This window comes from Triticum urartu, chromosome 7 (genome assembly GCF_003073215.2).
Source record: "Triticum urartu cultivar G1812 chromosome 7, Tu2.1, whole genome shotgun sequence".
NCBI lineage: Eukaryota > Viridiplantae > Streptophyta > Magnoliopsida > Poales > Poaceae > Triticum > Triticum urartu.
The window spans coordinates 295,974,514-295,982,333 of record NC_053028.1 but is presented as its reverse complement, the minus strand read 5'-3'; positions in this window follow the sequence as shown (position 1 = coordinate 295,982,333).

Below are 7,820 nucleotides of genomic sequence, written 5' to 3'. Positions count from 1 at the left end.
CACGTGATCCAAATCAACTAAACCATGTGCGATCATCACGTGAGATGGAGTAGTTTTCAATGGTGAACATCACTATGTTGATCATATCTACTATATGATTCACGCTCGACCTTTCGGTCTCAGTGTTCCGAGGCCATATCTTCATATGCTAGGCTCGTCAAGTTTAACCCGAGTGTTCTGCGTGTTTAAAACTGTCTTACACCCGTTGTAGATGAACGTTGAGCTTATCACACCCGATCATCATGTGGTGTCTCGGCACGATGAACTTTGGCAACGGTGCATACTCAGGGAGAACACTTTTACCTTGAAATTTAGTAAGGGGTCATCTTATAAAGCTACCACCGAACTAAGCAAAATAAGATGTGTAAAAGATAAACATCACATGCAATCATAATATGTGACATGATATGGCCATCATCATCTTGTGCTTTTGACTCTATCTCCAAAGTACTGTCATGATCTCCATTGTTACCGGCATGACACTATGATCTCCACCATCTGGATCTTTTATCAACGTGTCATCACATGGTCGTCTCACCAGCTATTGCTTTTGCAACTATTGCTATCGCATAGCGATAAAGTAAAGTAATTACATGGCACTTGCATCTTATGCAATAAAAAGACAACCATAAGGCTTCTGCCAGTTGCCGATAACTTCAACAAAACATGATCATCTCATACAACAACTTATATCTCATCACGTCTTGACCATATCACATCACAACATGCCCTGCAAAAACAAGTTAGACGTCCTCTACTTTGTTGTTGCAAGTTTTATGTGGCTGCTACAGGCTGAGCAAGAACCGTTCTTACCTACGCATCAAAACCACAACGATATTTCGTCAAGTATGTGATGTTTTAACCTTCACAAGGACCGGGCGTAGCCTCACTCGATTCAACTAAAGTTGGAGAAACTGACACCCGCCAGCCACCTATGTGCAAAGCACGTCGGTAGAACCAGTCTCACGTAAGAGTACGCGTAATACCGTTCCGGGCCGCTTCATCCAACAGTACCGCTGAACCAAAGTATGACATGCGGGTAAGCAGTATGAATTGTATCGCCCACAACTCACTTGTGTTCTACTCGCGCATATAACATCTACACATAAACCTGGCTTGGATACCACTGTTGGGGAACATAGTAATTTCAAAAAAATTCCTACGCACACACAGGATCATGGTGATGCATAGCAACGAGAGGTAAGAGTGTGTCCACGTACCCTCGTAGACCGAATGCGGAAGCGTTAGCACAACGCGGTTGATGTAGTCGTACGTCTTCACGATCCGACTGATCCAAGTACTGAACGCACGACACCTCTGATAACCCACAAGTATAGGGGATCGCAACAGTTTTCGAGGGTAAAGTATTCAACCCAATTTATTGATTCGACACAAGGGGAGCCAAAGAATACTCTCAAGTATTAGCAGCTGAGTTGTTAATTCAACCACACCTGGAAACTTAATATCTGCAGCAAAGTGTTTAGTAGCAAAGTAATATGATAGTAGTGGTAACGGTAACAAAAGGTAACAGTAGTAAAAATAATGTTTTTGGTATTTTGTAGTGATGATAGAAATAGCAACGGGAAAGTAAATAAGCGGAGAACAATATATGGAAAGCTCGTAGGCAATGGATCAATGATGGAGAATTATGCCGGATGCGGTTCATCATGTAACAGTCATAACCTAGGGTGACATAGAACTAGCTCCAGTTCGTTGATATAATGTAGGCATGTATTCCGAATATAGTCAAACGTGCTTATGGAAAAGAACTTGCATGACATCTTTTGTCCTACCCTCCCGTGGCATCGGGGTCCTTACGGATACTAAGGAATATTAAGGCCTCCTTTTAATAGAGAACCGGAACAAAGCATTAACACATAGTGAATACATGAACTCCTCAAACTACGGTCATCACCGGTAAGTATCCCGATTATTGTCACTTCGGGGTTAACGGATCATAACACATAATAGGTGACTATAGACTTGCAATATAGGATCAAGAACACTCATATATTGATGAAAACATAATAGGTTCAGATCTGAAATCATGGCACTCGGGCCGTAGTCACAAGCATTAAGCATAGCAAAGTCATAGCAACATCAATCTCAGAACATAGTGGACACTAGGGATCAAACCCTAACAAAACTAACTCAATTACATGATAGATCCCATCCAACCCATCACCGTCCAGCAAGCCTACGATGGAATTACTCACGCACGGTGGTGAGCATCATGAAATTGGTGATGGAGGATGGTTGATGATGACGATGGCGACGGATTCCCCTCTCCAGAGCTCCGAACGGACTCCAGACCAGCCCTCCCGAGAGGTTTTAGGGCTTGGCAGTGGCTCCGTAATGTAAAACGCGATGATTCCTTCTCTCTAATTTTTTTCTCCCCGAAACACAATATATGGAGTTGGAGTCAGAGAGGCAACAGGGGGCCCACGAGGTAGGGGGCACACCCCCCACCCTTGTGGAGAGATGGTGGGCCCCCTGGCCTTCATCTTTTGCAGGTATTTTTCATATTTTCTGAAAAGTGGCTCCATGAAGTTCCAGGTCATTCCGAGAACGTTTGTTTCTGCACATAAATAACACCATGGTAATTCTGCTTAAAACAGCGTCAGTCCAGGTTAGTTCCACTCAAATCATGCAAGTTAGAGTCCAAAACAAGGGCAAAAGTGTTTGGAAAAGTAGATACGACGGAGACGTATAAACTCCCCCAAGCTTAAACCTTTGCTTGTCCTCAAGAAATTCAGTTGACAAGCTGAAAGTGATAAAGAAAAACTTTTACAAACTCTGTTTGCTCTTGTTGTTGTAAATATGTAAAGCCAGAATTCAAGTTTTCAACAAAGATTATAACAAACCACATTCACAATAACGCATAGGTCTCAAGTTTACTCATGTCAATGGCATAATCAACTAGCGAGCAATAATAATAAATCTCGAATGACAACACTTTCTCAAAACAATCATAATATGATATAACAAGATGGTATCTCGCTAGCCCTTTCCGAGACCGCAAAAGATAAATGCACAGCACCTTTAAAGACCAAGGACTGACTAGACATTGTAATTCATGGTAAAATAGATCCAGTCAAGTCATACTCAATGTAAACTAATACTCCCTCCGTTCCTAAATACTTGTCTTTCTAGGCATTTCAACAAGTGACTACATACGGAGCAAAATGAGTGAATCTACACTCTAAAATATGTCTACATACATCCGTATGTAGTAGTCATTTGAAATGTCTAGAAAGACAAATATTTAGGAACGGAGGGAGTAGTAATGAATGCAAATGACAGTGGTGCTCTCCAACTGGTGCTTTTTAATAAGAAGATGATGACTCAGCATAAAAGTAAATATATAGGCCCTTCGCAGAGGGAAGCAGGGATTTGTAGAGGTGCCAGAGCTCGGTTTTGAAATAGAGGTGAATAATATTTTGAGCGGTATACTTTCATTGTCAACATAACAACCAAGAGATGGCGATATCTTCCATGCTACACACATTATAGGCGGTTCCCAAACAGAATGGTAAAGTTTATACTCCCCCTTCCACCAACAAGCATCAATCCATGGCTTGCTCGAAACAATGAGTGCCTCCAACTAACAAGAGTCCCAGGGGGAGTTTTGTTTGCAATTATTTTTATTTAGTTTGCATAAAGCATGGGACTGGGCATCCCGGTGACTAGCCATTTATCTCGTGAGTGAGGAGCGGAGTCCACTCCTCTTGAGAATAACCCGCCTAACATGGAAGATACAGATAGCCCTAGTTGATACATGAGCTATTCGAGCAAACAAAACAGGATATTTATTTGAAGGTTTAGAGTTTGGCACATACAAATTTACTTGGAATGGCAGGTAGATACCGTATATAGGTAGGTATAGTGGACTCATGTGGAATAACTTTGGGGTTTAAGGAGTTTGGATGCACAAGCAGTATTCCCGCTTAGTATAGGTGGAGGCTAGCAAAAGACTGGGAAGCGACCAGCTAGAGAGCGACAACAGTCATGAACATGCATTAAAATTAATCAACACCGAATGCAAGCATGAGTAGGATATAATCCACCATGAACATAAATATCATGAAGGCTATGTTGATTTGGTTTCAACTACATGCATGAACATGTGCCAAGTCAAGTCACTTAAATCATTCAGAGGAGGATACCACCCTATCATACCACATTGCTACGTCTTGAGAGCTTGCGTTGGTTTTCCCCGAAGAGGAAGGGATGATGCAGCAGAGTAGCATAAGTATTTCCCTCAGTTTTTGAGAACCAAGGTATCAATCCACCAGGAGGGCAATCTCAAGTCCCTCGCACCTGCACAAAATGATAGCTACTCGCAACCAACATGATTAGGGGTTGTCAATCCCTTCACGGTCACTTACGAGAGTGAGATCTGATAGATATAATATTTTTGGTATTTTTGGTACAAAGATGCAAAGTAAAAAGTAAAAGCAAAGTAAAAAAGCAAAGCAAGATTAAAGTGATGGAGATTGATATGATGAGAATAGACCCGGGGACCATAGGTTTCACTAGTGGCTTCTCTCAAGAGCATAAGTATTCTACGGTGGGTGAACAAATTACTGTTGAGCAATTGATAGAATTGAGCATAGTTATGAGAATATCTAGGCATCATCATGTATATAGGCATCACGTCCGTGACAAGTAGATCGAAACAATTCTGCATCTACTACTATTACTCCACTCATCGACCGCTATCCAACATGCATCTAGAGTATTAAGTTAAAAACAGAGTAACGCCTTAAGCAAGATGACATGATGTAGAGAGATAAATTCATGCAATATTAAATAAACCCCATCTTGTTATCGTCGATGGCAACGATACAATACGTGCCTTGCTGCCCCTTCTGTCACTGGGAAAGGACACCGCAAGATCGAACCCAAAGCTAAGCACTTCTCCCATGGCAAGAACTACCAATCTAGTTGGCCAAACCAAACGAATAATTTGAAGAGACTTGCAAAGATAACCAATCATACATAAAAGAATTCAGAGAAGATTCAAATATTATTCATAGATAGACTTGATCATAAACCCACAATTCATCGGTCTCAACAAACACACCGCAAAAAGAAGATTACATCGAATAGATCTCCACAAGAGAGGGGGAGATCTTTGTATTGAGATTCAAAGAGAGAGAAGAAGCCATCTAGCTACTAACTATGGACTCGAAGGACTGAGGTAAACGACTCACACTTCATCGGAGAGGCTAGGATGATGTAGAAGCCCTCCGTGATGGCGGCCCTCTTCCGGCGGAGCTCCAGAACAGGCCCCAAGATGGGATCTCATGGATAAAGAAAGTTGCGGCGGTGGAATTAGGTTTTTGGCTCCTGTTCTGGTCGTTTGGGGGTACGTGTGTATATATAGGAGGAAGAAGTACGCTGGAGGAGCACCGAGGGGCCCACGAGGCAGGGGGCACGCCCTAGGGGGGGCCCACCCTCATGACCGCCTCTTTTGTTCCTTGGAGCAGGGTCCAAGTCTCCTGGATCATGTTTGGTGAGAAAATCACGTTCCTGAAGGTTTTATTCCGTTTGGACTCCGTTTGATATTCCGTTTCTTTGAAACACTGAAATAGACAAAAAAACAGCAATTCTGGGCTGGGCCTCCAGTTAATAGGTTAGTCCCAAAAATAATATAAAAATGGAAAATAAAGCCCAATATAATCCAAAACAGTAGATAATATAGCATGGAGCAATCAAAAATTATAGATACGTTGGAGACATATCAGGCATCCCCAAGCTTAATTCCTGCTCGTCCTCGAGTAGGTAAATGATAAAAAGATAATTTTTGATGCGGAGTGCTACTTGGCATAATTTCAATGCAAATCTTCTTAATTGTGGTACGAATATTCAGATTAGAAAGATTCAAGACAAAAGTTTATATTGACATAGAAAATAATAATACTTCAAGCATACTAATAAAGCAAATATGTCTTCTCAAAATAACATGGCCAAAGAAAGTTATCCCTACAAAATCATATAGTCTGACTATGCTCTAGCTTCACCACACAAAATATTTGAATCATGCACAACCCTGATGACAAGCCAAGTAATTGTTTCATAACTTTTTCAAAACTTTTTCAATCTTCACGCAATACATGAGCGTGAGCCATGGATATAGCACTATAGGTGGAATAGAATGGTGGTTGTGGAGAAGACAAAAAGGAGAAGATAGTCTCACATCAACTAGGCGTATCAACGGGCTATGGAGATGCCCATCAATAGATATCAATGTGAGTGAGTAGGGATTGCCATGCAACGGATGCACTAGAGCTATAAGTATATGAAAGCTCAAAAAGAAACTAAGTGGGTGTGCATCCAACTTGCTTGCTCATGAAGACCTAGGGCAATTTGAGGAAGCCCATCATTGGAATATACAAGCCAAGTTCTATAATGAAAAACTCCCACTAGTATATGAAAGTGATAACATGAGAGACTCTCTACTATGAAGATCATGGTGCTACTTTGAAGCACAAGTGTGGTAAAAGGATAGTAACATTGTCCCTTCTCTCTTTTTCTCTCATTTTTTTATTTGGGCCTTTTCTCCTTTTTTATGGCCTCTTTTTATTTGGGCTTCTTTGGCCTCTTTTTTTTTAATTTTATTTTTCGTCCGGAGTCTCATCCCAACTTATGGGGGAATCATAGTCTCCATCATTCTTTCCTCACTGGGACAATGCTCTAATAATGATGATCATCACACTTTTATTTTTCTTACAACTCAACAATTACAACTCGATACTTAGAACAAAATATGACTCTATGTGAATGCCTCCGGCGGTGTACCGGGATATGCAATATGACAATGATGGAGTGTGTCATGATAAATGGAACGGTGGAAAGTTGCATGGCAATATATCTCGGAATGGATATGGAAATGCCATAATAGGTAGGTATGGTGGCTGTTTTTAGGAGGGTATATGGTAGGTGTATGATACCGGCGAAAAGTGCGCGGTATTAGAGAGGCTAGCAAAGGTGGAAGGGTGAGAGTGCGTATGATCCATGGACTCAACATTAGTCATAAAGAACTCATATACTTATTGCAAAAATCTAGAATTTATCAAAGCAATGTATTACGTGCATGCTCCTAGGGGGATAGATTGGTAGGAAAAGACCATCGCTCGTCCCCGACCGCCACTCATAAGGAAGACAATCAATAAATAAATCATGCTCCGACTTCATCACAAAACCGTTCACCATATGTGCATGCTACGGGAATCACAAACTTTAACACAAGTATTCTTTAAATTCACAACTATTCAACTAGCATGACTTTAATATTATCACCTCCATATCTCAAAACAATTATCATGCTTCAATCTTTTCTTAGTATTCAACACATGCAAAAGAAAGTTTCACAAATCTTGGATACCAAGCATATTATTATTAAGCAAATTACCATGCTATTAAGAGACTCTCAAAATAATTTAAGTGAAGCATGGGAGACCAATAGTTTCTTTAAAACAAATCCACCACCGTGCTCTAAAAGATCTAAGTGAAGCACATAGAGCAAAATTATAACGCTAAAAAAATATAAGTGAAGCACATAGAGCAAAACTACTTAGCTCAAAAGATATAAGTGAAGCACATAGAGCAAAACTACTTAGCTCAAAAGATATAAGTGAAGCACATAGAGTATTCTATCAAATTTTAATTCATATATGGCTCTCTCAAAAGGTGTGTACAGCAAGGATAATTGTGGCATACTAAGACACAAAGACACAAATAATACAAGACGCTCCAAGAAAAACACATATCATGTTGGTGAACAAAAATATAGCTCTAAATTATCGATGGAAGTG